Here is a 20,804-nt window from a genome sequence, read left to right as displayed (position 1 = left end):
ACGGTGGGGGGACCTGGGGTGAGGCCCGAGGGGTGAGCGCGGTTTACAGGGGCTGTAGCTTAGGACCGAGTGGGGCGCAGACCTGGGGCGGGATTTGGGTGTGAGGAGAAGCAGCTTTGTGTCGGGGGTGCAGTGGATCGGGGACCGGGCGTGGCAGGGGGTGGGGAGGCATGGACTGGTTGGGGGGTCGGCGAGCAGTGGTAGTGGGGCTGGTGGGGTGAGGCCTGGCCCTGGGCCCGTGGTGGTCCTACTTGGGGGCCGGGACCCTGGAGGAGGGCGTGGGGGGCCGCGTTGGTGTTGGGGACCCGGCCAGCCCTGGCCGCGGGCTGGGCTCGCCCCACCGCCCCACCGCCCCACCGCCCGGCCCCACTCGCAGCATCCCTACTGCTGGAGTCGTGTAGGGCAGGGAGAAGAAAACCAAGTGTCTGGAGAAAAATATTGCGGTTCATGTTGCTGAAATATTATACTCCTACGGTTGTTATTACTCTCCTCCTCCTGACTTTGTTACCCTAACTCACTACCAGTATCATTAACGTATTAAAATAAATTAACACCTTCCAGCATCTGTGGAGCACATGATAAATTGTGCTACTTTAGAGCATTATGCTTTTCAGAGCCCTCATATTTATAATCTCAGTTCGGGTTTTTTTTTTTCTTCCCTATAATGGAAACGTCAGAGGTATTATCTGTTTCCTTAATTTCTTCCAGGTGATGTGGAGAAGGTAAACAGCAAAGGGGTCAGAAATAGCAAACATGGAAGTTTTTTCCTTTTTTTTTTGAAGTGATGCTTTTAATTTTTAAATTTTTTTTGTGGGGGTGGTAATTAGGTTGGTTGGTTGGTTATTTATTTATTTATTTATTTATTTAATTTATTTTAACGGAGGTGCTGGGGATTGAAGCCAGGACCTCGTGCATGCTAAGCACACACTCTGCCACTGAGTTATACCCTTCCCCCCCCAGAAGGTTTATTAATCATCACAGCTCAGGATGCTCTGATGCAATGGCTGCTAATTAATCCTATGCTCATTGATTAAGCATTACCGTGTACCAGGTGCCATGCTAGACACATACCCATGTATACCAGAAATTTCATTGCAGTTAGTAAATCTTGAAAATGATAGATCCTATTCTCAGAAGCCAATATTTTATTTTTCTCTGAGGATTTCTTGATACCACTTCTCATTTTCCCTCGTGGATCATGAGCATTTTAGGACACACTATCCAGTATAACTTTCTGGTGGTGGAAGTGTTCTGTGTCTGTGCTGTCCACTATATTAGCCACTAGTTACATATGGCTTCTAAGCACTTCAAACGTATCCAGGGCCACTTAGGGGCTGAATTTTTGGCTTTATTTCATTTTAATTGAATTCAATTTAAATTTTCCCTAGCTTTATTGTAATATGATTGACAAATAAAAGTTGTATATATTTAAAGTGTACCTGTTGTTTTGATACATTGTGACGTGATTACAACATTCAAGCTAATTAACATATCACCTCCCATAGCTATCATTTTTATGTGTGTGTGTTAATACTTAAGATCTACTCTGTCAGCCAATTTCAAGTTATTGTACAGTATTACTAATACAGACACCATGCTGACCATTAGGCTTCCAGAACTTTTTCATCCTTCGTAACTGAAACTTAAATGCTTTATCAACATCTCTCCATCCCATTCCCCAGCCGTATGGCACCCAGTATCTACTCTCTGCTTCTGTGAATTCTACTCTTTGAAGATTCCACATGTAAGTGAAGTCATGTAGTATTTGTCTTCCTGTGACTGGCTCATTTCTCTTAGCATAATGTCCTCCACATTCATGTTGTTGCAAATTTACAGATGAAAAGATTGCCATCTTTTTTTAAAGACTGAATAATATTCCTTTGCATATGTATATACATATAATATATATATAGATTTATATCTATATCACATTTTCTTTAGCTATTGATATTGATACCACATTTTCTTTATCCATTTATCCATAGACCAACATTTATGTTATGTCCACATCCTGGTTATTGTGAATAATGCTGCCACGAATATGGGAGTTCCGATATCTCCTCAAGGTATTGATTTCATTTCCTTTTGTTATATACCCAGAAGTGGGATTGCTGGATCATAGAGTAGTTATGTCTTCAATTTCTTGAGGAAAAAAATCATACTGTTTTTCATAATGGCAGTACCCGTTTACGTCTCCACTGGCAGTATGCAAGGGTTCTGTTTTCTCCATATCCTCACTGACACTTCTTGTCTGTTTGAGAATAGCCATACTAGCGGGTGTGAGACAATAGCTTATGGTGGTTTTGATTTGCATTTCCCTGATGACTTCTGATGTCGAGTACCTTTCATGTATCTCATGGCCATTTTCAAGTCTTTGGAAAAGTGTCTGTTCAGGACCTCTGTCTGCTTGTTTAAACTGAATTTTTTTCCTAGTGAGTTCTATGAGTTCTTTATATATTTTGCATATAACTCTTTATCAGATGTATGATTTACAAATACTCTCTTTAATTCCATAGATTGCCTTTTCATTTTGTTGGTGGTGGTTTTCCTTGCTATACAGAGATTTTTAGTTTGATGTGGTCTCACTTGTTTATTTTTGCTTTTACTGCCTTTGCTTTTGGGGTCATACCCAGAAAATCATTGTCAACACTAACATCAAGGGCCTTGACTCCTGTATTTTCTTCTGGGAGTTTTATGGTTTCAGGTCTTACTATCAAATCATTAATCCATTTTTAGCTGATTTTTGTGTATTGTCTACTTCAGTTCTTTTGCATGTGCCTGTCCAGCTTTCCCAACACCATTTATTGAAGAGACTATGCTTTCCCCATTGTATATTCTTAGCTACTTTGATGTAAATTGACCATATAAACCCACACGTGGGTTTATTTCTCTTCCATTGAACTATGTGTCTGTTTTTAATCCAATATTGTACTGTGCTGATTACTCTAGATTTATAATATAGTTTGAAATCAAAAAGTACAATGCCTCTAGCTGTGTTCTTCTTTCCCAAGATTTCTCTGACTATTTGAGATCTTTTGTGGCTCCATATTAAATTTAGGATAGTTTGTACTATTTATGAGAAAAATGACATTAGATATTTCAGTATTGATTTTGTACCCTTCAAGTTTACTGTATTCATTTATTAGTTCTAACAGTTTTTTGGTGGAGTCTTTAGGGTTCTCTATGTGTAATACAATGTCATCTGCAATAGAGATAGTTTTTCTTTTTCCTTTCTGATTTGGATGCTTTTTATTTATTTTTTTCCTATTGCCCTGGCTACGACTTCCACTACTATGTTGAATAAAAGCAGTGAGAGTGGGCATCGTGCCTTCTTCCTGATCTTAGAGGAAAAGCTTTCAACGTCTCATCATTGAGTATTATGTTGGCTATGGGCTTGTTTTATATACCATTTATAATGCCGAGGTGCATTCCCTCTATACCCAGACTCTTGAGAGTTTTTATCATGAATGGATGTAAGTTTTGTGAGCTGACTTTTCTGCATTTATTTAGATGATCATATGATTTTTACCCTTTATTTTGTTAGTATGTTATATCACATTGATTGATTTGAGGATGCTGAACCATCTTTGCGTCCCTGAAATAAATCTCACTTGATCATGGCATGTGATCCTTTTAATGTATGAACTCAATTTGCTAATATTTTGTTGAGGATTTTCACGTCTATGTTCATCAGAGATATTTGCCTGTAATTTTCTTTTCTTGTGTTGTCCTTGTCTGGTTTTAGTATCAGGGTAATGCTGGCCTTGTAAAATGCGTTTGGACGTATTCCCTCCTCTTCTATTTTTGGAAGAGTTTGAGAAAGATTGGTATTAATTCTTCTTTGAATGTTTGGTAGAATACACCAGTGACTCCATCTAGTCTTAGCTTTTGTTAATTGGGAGACTGAGTGCTGATTCAACCTCCTTACTAGTAATTGGTCTGTTCAAAATTTCTGTTTCTTCATGACTAAGTCTCAGTGGGTTGTATGCTTCTAGGTGAACTATTTCTTAGTTTGCTATGGCCTAGTGGGTCTCATGGGTGCAAGCCTTTTTGACTTTCAAAGCTCAATGTTTTGGGTGCCCATCTGTCACGTACAGAAGTCTTAAAAGTCAGGCGCCCATCTCTCAGATATAGAAGTCTTAAAAGTCAAGGCTCAATATGTGGGGTCCAAACCCTTCACTCCTCAGGGATAAGCTGGGTGTTGTGAGTTCTCCCTCCTGGTTGTGTGGCACTGTGCTGGGGTGAAACTTATGGCAAGACTGTGTCTCAGCCTCTCCTACCTGTTTCAGTATGGTTTTTTTCCTCATTTGCTTGATGTGTATGAATTGCTCAGCTAGTTTTTGGTTTCTTTCAGAGGGAATTGTTCTGTATGAATCTGTAGATTTGATATATCTGTGTTGGAGGGGAGTTCAAGAGTTTCCTATGTTGCCATCTTGAACTGGTACCCCCTGATTTTTATATGTGGTGTGAGATTAGGGTCCAATTTGAACTCTTCTGCTTATGGATATCTGGTTTTCTCACAGTTTATTAAAGTGATTATCCTTTCCCTATTGTGTGTTCTTGGTGTCATTGTTGAAAATCAGTTGAACCTATATGCATGTATTTATTTCTAGACTCTATATTCTATTTAATTGGTGTATATGCATGTTTTTTAATGCTAGTATCATGCCATTTTGATTACTACAGCTCTGTGGTATATTTTAAAATCTAGCAATGTATTGCCTCCGGTTTTGTTCTTCTTTCTCAAGATTGCATTGGCTGTTAGGTGTCTCAGGCAGTTCTATATGGATTTTTGGATTGTTTTTCTATTTCTGTGAAACATTTCACTGGGATTTTGATAGGGATTTCAGTGAATCTATAGACAGGTTTTTTTCTAACATCAGGAACAAGACAATTATGTCACTTCTGTTCAACATAATACAGGAAATCACAGCTGGAACAATTATGCAAGAAAAATAAATAAAAGGAATTCAAACCAGAAATGAAGAAGTAGAATTGTCTCTGTATATGAATATATATATCCCTAAAGACTCCAAGACTCCATCAAAAAACAGTTAGAACTAATAAATTCAGTATAGTTGAAGGAAACAAAATCAACAGACTCAAATCAATAGCATTTCTATATGCTACCTACAAATGATCTGAAAGAGGAATTAAGTGATCTCATTTATAATAGTGACAATAACAATAAAATAGAAATAAGTTTAACCAAGGAGGTGAAAAACGTGTACATGGAAACTATAAAATATTTATAAAGATACTGAAGAAGACACAAATAAATGGCAAGATATCCTATGTTCATAGATTGAAAGAATTAATATTGTTAAAATGTCCATCCTACCAAAAGGGATACATTTGAATTTAAATTTAAATAATCACATGTGGTTAGTGGATACCATATTGGGCACACAATTTAACATCTTCTTCTGAGACTTACCAAAGTAACTGGTCAGCTCATCTTTTATCAAATTTCTGGTGCTTTCACAACTTCTTGGATTTGAGAAGTGGAAATTAACACAGCATAATTTAAACAAAAGCCTCCCCCTCCCCCCAAAAAAGAGTGCTACAAAGAAACAGTGGGATAATTACATAAAAAGAGGGAGTGCTTGGGCTTGTAAAATGGTGAAAGGTCAGAGTAGTTCCAGAAAGCTAGAGAGTAGTTCCCTCAGTGGCATCTTATAACTGCAGCAGTCGGCTTGGGATGGATACTACTAGTTTCCTTTTTTTCTTGCTTATTTGCTTGAGGCTTAGAGGTGCAGAACAGCATGCTTCATTGGCTAAGTGAATGTGCTTTTTGTTTGAGATAAGGAGAAAAATCTGGCTTTTCTTACTTCTGCAAGGAAAACAAGGCACCTGTATGAGGCACCTGCATTTCCCATTCTACTTACTCTGCACATAATGGAGTAGAGACAGTTTCTCATAGGGAAATTGTGATGTTACTAGGAAGACAAACAAATGCTTGGTACTTCTCAGACCAACAAAATCTCTAGATCTTGAGGGTAAGACAGTTTCATCATGATGAATCAGAGTATCTAACTGAGGAAGTCATTCAGTAGTCCCCTGCCTTTGAACATTCTGGGAAATTACTGAATTATACTAAGTTAATAAATATCACTGCTCCTGATTCCAAGATCATTGACCCCATTTTTGAGTTGAGGGAATTTTAGTTCTTTTGCTTAGAATCCACTGGAAAATTATTAGTTAATTATGGAGAGGTTATAGGTTGAATAAATAGATATAACAAAAGTTCAGAAATTGCTCTTAATGAATTCTAGAAGAATATGGAGTCTGTTCCAGACTGGATCACACTTTTCACTTGATTTGGTTTAAATATGTGAGTCACATATTGTGCTGTGTTTATAACATGCATTTGCAATGGGAGTGGTATTGTCCCTTATGGGACAAAAAATTGTTCTTGGGAGAGGGGAGGGAAAATTACTATTTTTTGTATAAAGCACAAATACAGATCCAGTATTTATGCAGTATATCTGTAGTGTTAACATTTCAGAAGACAGGAAGCATTCATGGAGTCAGAAGTAGAAAAATGTTCCATAAGAGGATGATAATGAAAAAAAGAATTGAGAAACACTATTTTAGATCTCGGAATTGAGATGTGCACCAAATTTTAAATGCAAAATAATGCATCCAAAAGTGAACGGCCTTCCTACTTGTTATTTTGTTCTCTAAGGATTGTCTGTGTTCTTCATGTTTCCACAAAAGCAATTTGTGACCCTTAAAACATTTATGTGAATTAGTCTTCTCTGGCATTTTCTTTGCAGCTGGAGATGTCAAGCAGGTAAAGAATCTTTTCTCTAGACGTGTCCCTCAGAATTTAATGGAATTACATGACTTTGGGACTCAAGGATTCCCTAAATATCTTCCAGTGGGTTTCCCTCTTTCTCCTAGGAGACCTAACCTTCAAGGTCAAGAAATTCAAGGAGTACAAAGACTACTGCTAAAAACTTCCCAAATGAAATACAACTCACCAAAGTTGAAGAGACTTACAGCCCCATCATCTAGCAGTCTGACCTCCTAAGACTCTGGATTTTACTCTCTACCATGTGGGGTTTGTCTTCCATGTTATAGTTATGCCCTCATTTAAGTCTGCTGTTATTGATAAAGAAACTTCCTCAGAAAGTACTTTCACCTCCCTCCCCCTACCGCCCCGAGAATGCTTCATCTTGAATAAAGCTTCATCCACTTGTGTTTGTGAACTGAGATCAATCGACAATAGATTTTGTAGACATCTAGAGACTCCAAAAGAGCATCACTGGGTGCCAGAGTCCCGAGGGTAAATGGAAACCTGAGAGCTGAGTGCAGGTAGGGCTACTTATCTGGGAATACATGACATAGAGATTTTAAAAACAGATATAGCTATTCTTGCTCTCTTTCTGGTTCCCCTCCTTTTCTATCTACTGAAGGTAGCAAGAGTCTGATAGGAGATTCTTTCAGATGTTTCTTCTAAGCCTAGAATCTGGGAGAACATTTGAGACGGGGGCAGATCAGGGCAAAGGAGCTGTTGTGAGGGAAGTTTCCCAGAAAGCCCAAAATTAGTAATAGTTGGCTAAGGAGAGAATCTATTTTTGGCTGAGAGAAGTCTGAATAGTGATGAGTATAATAATAGTAATAGTGAGACTAGTAAAAAAAAAAAAACCAAACAAACAGGTAATGTGTATTGAAGATTTACTATGTGCTTTTCATATATTATTTCTTTAGTCCTCCTCATAGCATTATTCCTCTGAATTTGTATATAAAGAGGCTGAAACTCAGAAGGGTTAAATAACTGGCTTTTTATAGTTAGATGGACAGAAAGTGATGGAAATGAGCTGTGAAGTCAAGCCAGTTAGATAGCAGTAGCTGCACTGTTTGTAGGTACGGGAAGTGAGAACCAGAGCAGTCCTTTGGATAGTGTGTGTCAGCTATGCTGTATAACAACTATCCCCAAGCTCATGGTGTTTGTTAGCTATTGCAGCAATAATGCTGTATAACAGCTACCCCCAAACTCATGGTTTATAACCCTCAACATTTATTTTTCTTGCTAATTAGTCTGCAGTGCAGCACCTATGCTCTGCTTGGCCTCAGTCTTCAGTCAGTTTCAGGCGTGTTCCACGTGTTTCATTCTGGGTCTCAAGTTGAAAGGTCAGAAGCTCTCTGGGTCCTACTTTTCTCATGGTAATCAGAGGAATGTAAGCAATGAGCAGGTATGCATGGTGTCTCTTACGACCTTGACCCAGAACTAGGACACTGTCATGTCCTCACACTTTACACCCACAAGAGCAAGTCCTAGAGCCAAGCCTAATCACGGGGAGTGGGGATGGTGCTTGCTCTAGTGGGACAAACTGCAGAGAAAAGGCAAAAGATGGATATATAATTCTCAAGGAGGAATGGGGGAGGCATGAAGAATTGAGAGCAACAATCTTATTTACCACAGGTAGGCTTTTCAGTTACAGACCACATGAGGGCTGAGCCCTATTCTTTACCTCTTCAATACCCAGGGGTAAATGACAGTGAAAATTCAGGCCATTTACATTTTTACGCTACTATATTAACCACGGTGTATCTTTGTAGACACAAGCGTAGTATAATCATCAGGCTTTCCTTGCGACACCTAATTAACTACAGATGTTTGCACTTTCACAACGATATTCTTGTTAAGCATGCAAAGCCTCCTAATTCAGCCTACCATAGTGTCCGGCTACTTTCCTCTTCTCAGAGTAACAATCATTTTTCACATGTGTTTTCTTCAAAAATGTTTACAGCCACACATCCTCTGTGTGCCCCATACACATCCCTTGTACTTCCACAGTCACGGGGAGTATTCAGCCTTCTCATTCTTTCCTAAATTAATGAAGCCTGTTTCCTATGTCTTCTTCCTCTCTTCTTGTTTGTCATTACTGGCTTCATTATTTATTTTTTTGGTTTGTTTGTTTGTTTTTTGGCTTCCTTGTTGATCTTCTTTTTTTCTCTGTGCTTCTGACCAGTCTTCTAACGTTCTTTGCCACTAGTCATCAGTAAAGGCTGCAGTGATCCAATTTTTAAATAAAATTTGTAAGAGTGTGGAATGAGAAACCCTCAGAACAAACACAAGAGATGAAATGAAGCTCCGAATTAAAAAAGAAACACACATCTGTGATGTCAGAGTCTGAAAACATGGTAGAAACCCTGCCACTTCTTTCCTTCTTAATTGTAAGCAGTCCTCGGGGTGTTTTTGGGTTTCAGTTCTTTTTCTGTAAAACGTGAATAAAGGGTATACATTGACATGGTAGAAGGATATATGTAAAAATGCTTATAGTTGTTCCTGTTGTTAAAAACTGGAAATAAAATTTCATAAATAAGGAAAGAGTTAAATAAAAATGCTATGCCCACATAATGCAGCCAAAGAAAATTCAACACAGAATGTCATGGAAAGACAGATACAAAGTAATTAAGTGAAACAAAAATCTGGTTTATTTATTAATCTCATTTTTTTCCTTTATATTTTTTCCTTTTTTTTCTTTTTCTTTAGTTTCTTTTTAAAAATGTCATTGTTTATTCATTCAGATTGAATGTAGCTCTTAGGCACTAAAGCCACACTAGTGAAAAAACAATTCTGTTCTTATAGCTTACATCCTCCTGAAGGAAACAAACAAAGTAAGTTAAAATAAAACTACAATATATTAGATAGTGAAACATGATAAAGGGAAATAAAATTAAGTGTGGAATGTGACGCATAGCAGACACAGAGATGTGGGCTACGGTAGCCAGAGAAGGCTTCCTTGTGAGAGTGACTTGTGAACGCAGAGGTGTTCTGGGAGGAGGGAGGAAGGGCAGAGGCTCTCAGGTGGGCTTGTGCCTTGTGTGCCTGAGGGACATAAACGAGGCTTTGAGACTAAAGTGGAGCGAGGAGAGATCAGGAGATAAGGGGGCAGAAATGATGGGGAGGGAGTCATGTCACATAGGGTCTTGTGGCTCAGGAGTCGGACTCTTTGGCTTTTACTTTAAGGGAGATGTGAAGTCATGTGGGAATTTTGAGCAAATTGGGCGGCAGGCTCTGCTTTATGTTATAATAGAATCTCTTGTATGGCTATACTGAAAACTGACTGGAGGCAGGAAGCTGGACCACGTTTGAGAAGATATTGCAATAATTCAGTTAAGATACAGGGGTGGCTTACATTATTGGGGTGGCATGGGGATGTTTTCTGGGCATATATTGAAGGTAGAATCAATATGATTTGATGATAGATCAGTGTGGGTGTGAGAAGAGGCAAGGCTGACTTTAAAAATGTTTGATCTAAGCACAGAAAAGAGAGCCCCACTGTATGAACATGAGAATTCCTGCAGGAAGCAGTTGCTGAGAAGTATAGCATAGTGTTATTTTTAAATAATGTACACTTATGTACACACACATATGACGAAAATACATAGCAAAATGATATATATCACCTTGATTGAAGTAATTATCTCCAGTGGGTGTAATTATGGAGTGGTGAGGATAGATCTTCATTATTTTATTCCGTATCCTTCCATTTTGATAGAATTGTTTAGAACACACTTACATTTATCCATTAAGTTGCAATCGATAAAAGAACACCCCACTTATTTCTGGAGTTCTTGGATAAATCCATTTCAAACAGGATCTGCAAAGCCTTCAGAGTTACATGAATGTAGATTGCAGGCATTTCTGTGATTCATAAAATAGATTATGGACATAACTTTCAGCCCACTTCTTGGTTATAGAAATTGGACAAAATTCAGACTAATAAAATATTTGTGCTAGTTACTTACTGTATTTGGAAACATGCTGTCTTCCTGATTCATTCCAAAATATTACTGAGAATTGAAGGACAAACCAAAAGCCAAGGTTTAATTTACTAGTGAGCTACCTGCATGGGGCTTGACAATGTTGAAGGTTCAATCAATCCTCTACGGGTCAGTAAGTCTCACCCTGAGAACATTTCGGTAGCAAATATCTGGCTTCTGTCTTCTCTGTGGTCACAGAGTGAGCAGAGCTTCCTGGCAACGCTCAGTGCATCCTGTGCAACTGGAATTGATGGACTCAGGTTCTTGCCACTGACTTGCTCTGTGACCCTAGACAAGTCATCTGAACCCACTTGCTCTTTCTTCATTGGGAAAGAAAATGAGTAAACGAATATCAGTTTCCTGCATGGCTCATGGATAACTTATGGGAGTGTCAGAGGTACACTAATCCCTTAATTAACAGATTACTTGGAAAGGGGCCCTTTGATACATACATTTGAAAATATCAAACTTGAAAATCAGAGCTTTCCACTTTTACAGCATGGCAGCAACGATACAATTGCATAATTCTCTTTGTCCTTGCAAGGGGTAAATAAAGTTTACTTTTGACATCAAAGTAATGCTTGGGGTAGGGCATGAAACCAAAATTTAGAAGGCACCAGGAGTATAAAATAATGATGTAAAGAGGAGTGTCATTCACTACTTTCACAGTTCAAGGATTTTTTAACTTCTTAAGATCAGTTTCCTCTTCCCAAATGCCATGGCTTTCCTACAATTACTCTACAAGGTGTATAGGTGCCACATCATTTTCTTGGGATGACAGGTGTGAAGGGGAAATCAGAACAAAAACTGGTACAAACATACCTCACTCCAGCTGGGTTATCAACAAGTGAGGTGCTGAAAGCCAATGGGGAGATTTCTATAACAGGGCTCTAGACTCATGCGGTTGGAAGTTTGCCCTTGAGGAAAGGTGGAGGGAGGGGCTTGGTAAGCAATGACTGAGCACAGAGAGATAAGAGGTTCTAAAATAACGTTGCTGACAGTGATCTGTCACTAGGTCTTTGTCAGTGCGTCTTCTGCCTCTTGGGTCCGTCCCTGGTAAACTCTGTTACTTACTCACCAAACCTCTCTGTGGCTGGAGAAAACTGCTCCACATCTCTCCATGTATCAGGAGTGCTCGGTCGCTCTTCTTAAACTCTGCTCCTCTTGTTCTTTCACAGAAGACCTCATTTGGTTTGGTAAGTGGAGGAGAAGGAGTTTGGGGGAAGTACCTTCACTCTGTATAGGGCTGGTGACAGTGGAAGGCGAAGAGGAAATTTAAGATGTTTGCCATAATACTCTGTTTTCCCTCACTTTGATATTCTTCAAGAGCTGTAGTAAATATCTGAATCGATGGCCACTTTGGAAAGCTGCTTGGTATTTTATAGTGGACGCTCTGCTGCTGGCCCAGACCCCTATTCCAGAATAAAAGACTTTTTTTCCCAGTTGCTAGAGGAGTGTTGATGGGTAGATCCTCGGCTCTCAATTCTTTAAACTAGGAGTTGCAATTAGATGAAGAGAGACTTTTCACCCAAGGTCACTCCTCCTTCCTGCGAGAAGCCTGAATCTAATGTCGTCCATGGGAGTGTACAATGGCTGAGCCCCACTGCTCGCGTTACAGTAACACTGAAGCATGGTCATAGCTTCAGGGATCTCTATGCCGTTGACTCCCTTTATTTTCCTCATTGTTGCTTCCTTCTTGTCTTCCATGGGTTTTGAGTTTGCGAGTACTCCCCCAGTCATCTTCCTGAATGTAAATCTCTGTTGTAGAATATGTTTTATGGAGAAACTGATATGCAACATCCACTAAAGTGGGAGAGAAGTATATTTAGGTTTCAGCAATTCTAATACTAATTATATTCCTTAGAGAAACTTGTATATGTTTTCCTTGGGATCGTGTATGAGAATGTGCATAGCAGTGTGATTTGAAGAGCCCCATATTGGAAAAATCTAAATGAATCTAAATACCGATCAGAAGTAGAATGTATGAATAAATCAAGATGAAGTAAGACAATCATATGCATATATAAATAATAAAAATGAAAATGAATGAACTATAGTTTTATCTACCACACCATGGATGAATCATGTATAAATCTGTATATCTCTATCTGTATCTGAAGGAAAAAAGCAACAAACACACTGAAGAACATATACAGTAGGGTAGGTAGATGGGTATATATATAAATGTGTGTGTATATGTATACTATATATATGCAATTCATCACAGGCAAAAAATAAACTGCTATCTTAAAGATATATATTGAAGACTTTATTGAAAAATAACTGATTAGCATAAATGTCAAGACAGTGGTTATTTTTAGAGGAGAGGGTTTATAATCAATTTAGAACACACAGGGAGCTTCTGGAGAGTGAATATTTCTATTTCTATACTGACGTGGTATTAACATAGATGTTTGCTTTTTGACTGCCTTTGACTGTTGGACCATACTTTTAAAATATAGCTCTATGTAAGGAAGGACTGTGAGACCCAGATTTAACTGGGTTGTACACCCTTAAGAGATTTTTCTGGAACCCATCTATTCTGGTATGTGTGTCCCGAGGAAAATCAGTGGATCTTGAGAATTACCCAAGCATAAACCACCCTGGAACTAACTTTTCTTTCATCATAGACTGTCTCTTAAAGAAATAAAGGCTCGAGCCTTTGGTTCATGCAGTCAAATTTAAGTGGAAATGTTTTGTTCAAAACATTGGTTTCCGATTAGCTTTTAACTAACAATATTTTTTTCATGTACATAACAAGTTATGCCTAGGTGACCCTGCCCCCTAGTGTGTGGCTGTCCTTAATGTCCCCAGGAGGTCTGGCTTCTGAATATGGCTCTTCCTGATCAGAGTTGGGACTGTGCTCTTTTGGTTCATAGTGGGGAGACAGAGGCAGCTCAAGGCTACAGAACACACAGCTGATCTGTGCTTCTTCGGTTGTACCTGCTGAGACCCACTGACTGAAGTCTTGTTCCTCCCCGTTGTATGAAAAAAGACCTTGCAGTTGATTGAAAAATTTCAGTTCCATGACCTCTTTCCTGTACCATCGGTGATCATCCACACTTTACCTAGAATCATGAGAGATCATGTCTTTTAACTGCTCTCTTTTCATTCATTCATTCATTTATTCATTCATTCTTTCTTTTATTCATTTAACACATATTTATCAAGTGCCTCAGGCACTGTTCTTAGAACTAGGTGCACATGGATGAGAGGAAACATACAGACAAAAATTCCTGCTTGATGGAGCCTATACTGTAGTCACGGGCTCTTTGCTTTATCACCCCTGCATTTGAGCTTACCTTCTCTGTCTATATGAAAAATCTCTCTTACATAGAAACAAAGAATAAAGGGGAAAAAACAAAAACTAGAAACAAAAACCTATTTCTGGTTCCCCACCTCAACTTAGATAATTACTTCCTAATTGGATAAATAAATTGCTCCCGCTGTCTTCTGTGATATTTCTAACTTCAATTATAAAGTTTCTGGCAGTAGGAAACATGATCAGGCCCCATGAAAGGTCATAATTAACAAGATGGTTAAATCAGAGTATCTGGATATTAAACAACCTGTTTTGAGCCTTCTTCCATTTTAAAATCACAGTTAATTTCAAAATGTTTTTCAGCTTCTTTATGCCTTAGAAGTTTGGAGTCTCCAATGTCCAGCACAAAGGATTGCTCTGACAAATAAAAGAAATCGTAGTTTTAAAATGCCCTGGTGCCCGGAGCACACATTGTTCATAGCCTCACAGGCATCCATTTCCGGTGTTCCCACGCCTAACAAAGCTCCCATAGATTTCCCAACCACTCTGTTTTAGTAGATTTGACACCCATTTCCAGGGTTAGAATTTGACCCTGGTTAGTTTAAGTTACTCAGAGCATCCCATTTTTCTAGATAAAGGTATTGATTTAAAAATGACACTTAACTCAGTTTTGGACAATGAGACTCAGGGGGCACCTTCCATGGGGTTCAAGAATGATTTCTTACTCATCTGCGTGAACTCCCCAAAGAGAGACTTTACCTCTGCTGGGTGTGAATGACGAAGCATTGTCACTGCCGGCAGCCATCCTGCCAGGAAGCCAGTGTCCTGAGGAACAAAGGGAGAGAAAGGCTACATACAGTTCAGTCTTTGGAGATACTATTGAATTATGGGACAAAACATCTCTGAACATGTATTTATGTGAACTAATACATTCTCTTTATTGTTTAGGCCTTATTGATTTCTGTTTTTTTGTTATATCCAATAATAAAACAATTCTGAGTTCCTAAATACATAATTGCTCATTAAATGTAACAATTAATTTTTCAGTCATATGGCAAAATGTTTTGAATTTAACTGAGAAAATTTTCAAAATATCAATGGATTTTTAAAATATGATAGCATATGGCCTGTAAAACTTCATTAACTATTTTAATTTCTCTTCTGGAATGGAATACTAAAAAGGGAAGACCGGGAAGGAAATACGTGAATTTACATTCTTGAATTTACCATAAAAATTAAAAATGTGCATGTCTAAGTTTAATCTCAGTAGTACTCAACTCCCTTGCCTACACATCTCCCTGCAGTCTTATTTCACTACCACTCCCTCTTTCTTGCCCCAGAAAACGCCTCTAAATCCCTGAAACTGTCAGGTTTCACAAGCGTGTAATTTTACTTTAGCTAAATTCTAAACACCAGTAAGAGGTGAATTTGACATGGAAACGGTAAAAGAGTCTTATCTACAGTGACACAACTGCTACCACCCTAATATCTATTAAGTAGCACAGGATTATAGTGCAACAGCTCTGAAACTGCTTGTGACACCTGCATGAATACCAAACAGATTCGTTATGTTCCGACTTATTACAAAAAGTACTTTCTGAATTTTAAATGATTAAGACTCTTGCAAATTAATAGCTACCGAGTGAGTTTACTTTCTGAAAGCACCTATATTATTTAAAGATCACAGTTCAGCTAAATGTAGGCGACAATGCAAATAATATGGCCACTTCATAGAAAGTGTCATTTAGACCAATAGTCCTAATTTTGAAAGCTTTCAGATGGCATTATTTTAAGAAAAGTACACCCCCACTTTAAGTGCTACATGTCATTCTCCCCTTCTCCCTGGAGATGAAGAAAAAACATAAAGAAGGAAGAAAGTGATAAATGCCCATATTATGCAGAATTTGCCTTTTTGAAATCCCATTCCCCATTGCACTAGCTGGGATTTTATAGAGATATAAATCACAAAGAAATAAGAAGCCAGTAATGAGATAGAAGTATATTTGAAATATGGATGCAAATTTTTACCACCTGCTGAGCAAAACTAGTCTGCAGAGACTGTCCTGGAAACCACGATGCCATTAGCATCTTGTAAGCTCTAAATTTGCAGCAGAGGAAAAGAGGAATTATATCTGAAATGCCAAAGGCCGCTCTGATTTATCTCTCAGCAGAATGTTTCAGCCACATCTACATAAATATTTTAACAGGAATTTAATTTTCATTTTAGTCACACAATAAATCTTTTTATTACACACCATCATTTTGTCCTAAATGAGTTTTCATGCAATTTGTGTTCATTCTCTTTTGTGTGTTTGATAAATACAATTTTAATATACAAAGGAACAATGGTTTTATTTACACAGGAGTCTTGCCATAGGCTGTTTAATTTTAGCCATGAATTCTATTTATTTTAATACGATTTCTGCTACCAATTGGCGTATATATAAGTTCAGCATCTGTTCTTAGGCCTTCAGGGCATTAGGAAAAAAAGGGCAGTGAGAGGATGTGGAGTTCAAGTGATGCTACACGTGGATGTTCTGCCTGGATATGGGTTTAGATACATTGTAAAGGTATACACACCACTGTGTTCTCCATCTCATTGTCAGTAGGTTTCATCAAGTGGAAGGTGACAACTGTGGGCAGTGTGGGTCTGATGGAATATCACCTTATTTAAGTCTCATGTGTCACATTGGTTTCTTGACTGTGGTGACATTGTAAACACTGAAAGTGCTGGTCGATCCTTTTGAACACCCCCAGAAGGACAATAGAAGGTGTTGCTTTTCATACACTTGCTGAAGAAGTGCACAGCACTAAGCAGACCCTGTGGATGAACCAGTCCCTCAAACCAGTTCAACAGTTGTGGTCAAGATATTAAATGTGCCACTTGCAAATGGATCAGCCAGATGGTGTTTTGGACAGCCCTAACTGTCATGTCCGCCTATATCATCGCCCTTCCAGTTTCGTCTGAAAATATTTTATGCTATAAATTTTACTTTAAAAATTTACACAGAATTGAGAGTTTAATTTTGAAGGTAAGGGCTCCTAAAGAAGCATAATCCTATTATTAAAGCCCTAACTCTTTGTGTCTCTATCAAAGCTTGTTGAAGTTGAATTGAGTGTGGATGAGTAGGATGAAAAATAGATCCATGTTTTTTTAGGGCAAGTGCTGTATTAAGGGTTTAAGACAGACTTTTTTTTCCAGCATTCCTATTTCCATAAGAAGGAGAGATACATTTTTTTTCTGATTAGCCTTTGTTTAAAATAGAAACGGCAGCGTGCAGGGCAACCACAGCCAGAGGTCTAGTTTTTGAGGGCATGTCTTTATTCCTAAGAAAAATGATGAAAAATTAAATTTTTTTTCATTCAAGTCCCCATGTAATGTTTTTCCAAGCATTGGCTCTTTCATTTTTTTGTTTGTTTCAGTGGTTTATTGCATGGTCTGAGATTCAGTAAATATCTTTGTTCTCATCTATATAATAAACATGAGTGTCTCCCTGAAAAAACATAGTGACAACAGAGCCATGAAACTGTGCCTAGGGGGAGGGTATAGCTCAGTGGTAGAGCATGTGCTTAGCATGCATGAGGTCCTGGGTTCAATCTCCCAGTACCTCCATTTAAAACAAACAAACAAACAAACAAATTACCTTCCCCCCAAAAAACAAACAAAAGAATTTAAAATAAAAAAACTGTGCCCAATGTTTAATAAATGGACATTGGATGAAGAAAATTGATTTAACTCAGACTTAGTGGTACACTTATTCCGTACAGATGGCCCCCTGTGTGACTTTTTCCACTTCTTCATATCTTACTCTATTGTTTGAATTTTCTGCAAAAAAGGTCTATTTTTGTATGAAGTAAAAAATTTTTTTTTCATTTGTACACCATTGATTAATAAACTCAGTGGTGTTTATACTGTTAATTCCCTGTATTAGCTCTGAATGTTTTCATCTCTCCCTTTTTCACATGAATCCTAGCTATGCATTGAGGACCATTTTAAACACTGCCTTTGATTGCTCATTCATTCATTACCTACTATGAATTAAGCAGTATGGCTACTGCTCTAAAGAAGGGATCTTCCCTCTCTTCAACTTCCTGAAACATCTCTTTTTTAAATCTCTTATGCTACACTTTAAGTTCTTGGAGACCATAATCTCTTACTTGATTTATCTTTGTATCTCTATTTCCAAGACAGTGCCTTGCACATATTAAGTACTTGAAATTGGTTTTTGAAAGAGTGAGTAAATTACCTTGCACTCCTCACGGGGAGGTGGTTTGCTAAGCACAAATGATCTTAGTCCCAATCTCTTTTCTTGCTTTGTTCAAATTAATAAAATAAAGATAAAGGTGGTTTGATTGCACCCAGGTTTTAGTCGTTAAGTGTACAGTGTGATGTACTGACTTACAGCTGTGGTTTCGAGTCCTGAATCCACCATTTATTAGCGCTGTGACGTTTTGCCTCAGTTTCCCTGTTGTTAAATTGCAGATGGTGATAGCTTATAAGTACCGCATAATGAGGATGGGGTAAGGTGTGCAAAAAGCCTGAGCCTCGTGCCTGGTACATACTGAATCCTCAAAAATCCTTAGCACTGTAATTATTTTTATTAATTGCTATTGTTATCATTATTAGTAGTATTATCAGAGGTTTTGACTTGCATTCAAGCTCCTCTCTTGCCAGCTCCCATGAAGACGCAAGATGATCTGTTTTTGGAAATTACAATGTCACAAGCTTCCCTGACCATGCAGGCAATACAAATACAAATACCTTTATACATCTCAGTTATTTTAAGGTACCTGGCATCCTGGTGACAACCCAATTTGTCAGGTTTAATATTCACTGCAGTGTTTGGGCTGCCACATGATTCTGCAGTGAAAATAAGGTGAATAGCTTTCTCGTGATCACTTTCCCCATGATGTTCTTTGATACTCGAAAATAATAATAGAAAATATTTCGTCTTTCACTTTTGTTAAATCTGAGGAAACTGCCTTTTCTCTTCTGATTATTAAATCTCCTGCTTGGTTACTCCTTTTCCAGAGAGTTGAAAGGATGTGGCCTTCTAACAAGGAGAAAATGAACTGGGCTCCTAACAGATACTCCTGAAGAAAGGTAACTGGGAAAGGCAATAATCGTGTTGAGAGTTTCTCAAATGACAAGTATGATGGAAGAGTGAAAGCGAGTTTTGGCCACAACCTCTACCCTCAGCTCTCTGACGCAAGTAAGTGAGCTTGCAAGCAAACATTTCGCACTTCCTGCCCTTAATTTAAGGGAAGGTTAGTGTGTGTGGTTTTCATACATTCCGTCTTTGGCTTGTGGTGTGAGGTCAGGTAAAGCCAGAGGGGGAAGACAGGTGTGACACAGCAGTATTGACTATTAAGACCTCAGTTTACAGAGAGAGGGTTCGAGTTTGTAGCTTTTGGCTTCGAATCTTAACTTCACTTTTAAAATGGAAAGGTAGACCTTTGGTTTGTTGTTGGTGTTTGAATGGATTGGACTTTATGAAATCTGTTTTGCTTCACTATGAACTTCAATTTACCTGTGTCCCTGGGCCAGGATCAGAAAAATGGGTCTCATCATTTAGAACACAATTTCTCAACCTTGGCACTGTAGACATTTGGGGTCAGATAATCATTTGATCTGGGGGGACTGACCTATGCGTTGTAGGATCTTTAGCATCATCCCTGGTCTCTATCCAACCAGATGCCAGTAGTACTTCCTCAGAGGTGTGACAGCCGACGATGTCTCCAAACACTGTCAGGTGTCCCCTGGGTAGGAGGTAAGCATAATCATATTCCAAACCCTGGGCTTGGAGCTTTATGTTCAGTCCTTACAGTAACACTGAGAAGTAGGCATCACTGCTTTCAATTTTACAGAAAAAGAAATGGACATCCAGAGAGCATCAGCGATTGCCCGATGGTTACACAGATTTAGGTAAATGATCAAGTTTTCTTCTTACTCTGTTGTCCATCCTGATCCTTCTTTTGACTTAGAGACAGAATTTCCAAATCTTACATTCACAGTTGTAAAAACGGGCAAATTATGGGAGGAAGAGGGACATGTAAATTTCAGATAGTGCCAGTTTAGAATATAGAAAGAAAAAAAGATATGCAATGACCATTATGAAGTCTAAAATGAGAACGAATATGATGGCTCCAGGATATTATCACTAATTGATACTTAGCTTATTTGGGGCACTATGTTCGATAATCAGTCCTCTCAAGATATCAGATTTCTTTTACTAAGTGGTTCTGGCATCGCACAGATTGAAAAGACCCAGGAGAGGGACTATAGCCAATATTTCATAATAACTTAGAATGGAATATAATCTATAAAAATATTGAATCACTCAGCTGTACATCTGAAGCTAATAGAATATTATAAATCAACTATACTTCAATTAAAAAAAACCTAAACAGATCTATATCAAATAAAATATTGGTCAAATTAAAAAAAAAATAAAGACCTAGAAGGGAAAACCAAATACAATGTGGAATCTTGGTTGGGTCCTGGAGCAGAAAAAGACGTTAGTGGAAAGCTGGTGGTATCTGTAGCTTATTTCATGGTATTGCTCCAATACTAACTTCTTAGTTTTGATAATTGTGTGATGGTTATACAAGATGTTAAAATTAGGGGAAGCTGGGTGAAAGATATGTGAGAACTCTGAACTATTTTTGCAACTTTACTATACATAATATACATAAAATATATTAGTGATGAAAACAAATTTGTATCAAGAAGCAGATCTGGGTTCCTACTGTTTTCTACTAG

At 38.2% G+C, this 20,804-nt stretch overlaps 1 long non-coding RNA gene across 1 annotated transcript in view; it reads left to right on the top strand.

The window, feature by feature from the left end:
* Positions 1 to 1,983: 1,983 nt before the first annotated feature.
* LOC140694472 (uncharacterized) overlaps positions 1,984 to 20,804 on the top strand; it is a 167,859-nt gene continuing 149,038 nt past the window's right edge. Inside the window, exon 1 of the long non-coding RNA XR_012070111.1 lies at positions 1,984 to 2,066. This is a non-coding gene — a long non-coding RNA (uncharacterized lncRNA). The remainder of the gene's footprint in view (positions 2,067 to 20,804) is intronic.

The sequence above is a fragment of the Vicugna pacos genome, unplaced genomic scaffold (genome assembly GCF_048564905.1).
Source record: "Vicugna pacos unplaced genomic scaffold, VicPac4 scaffold_21, whole genome shotgun sequence".
NCBI lineage: Eukaryota > Metazoa > Chordata > Mammalia > Artiodactyla > Camelidae > Vicugna > Vicugna pacos.
This window is presented reverse-complemented; position numbering and strand designations above follow the sequence as displayed.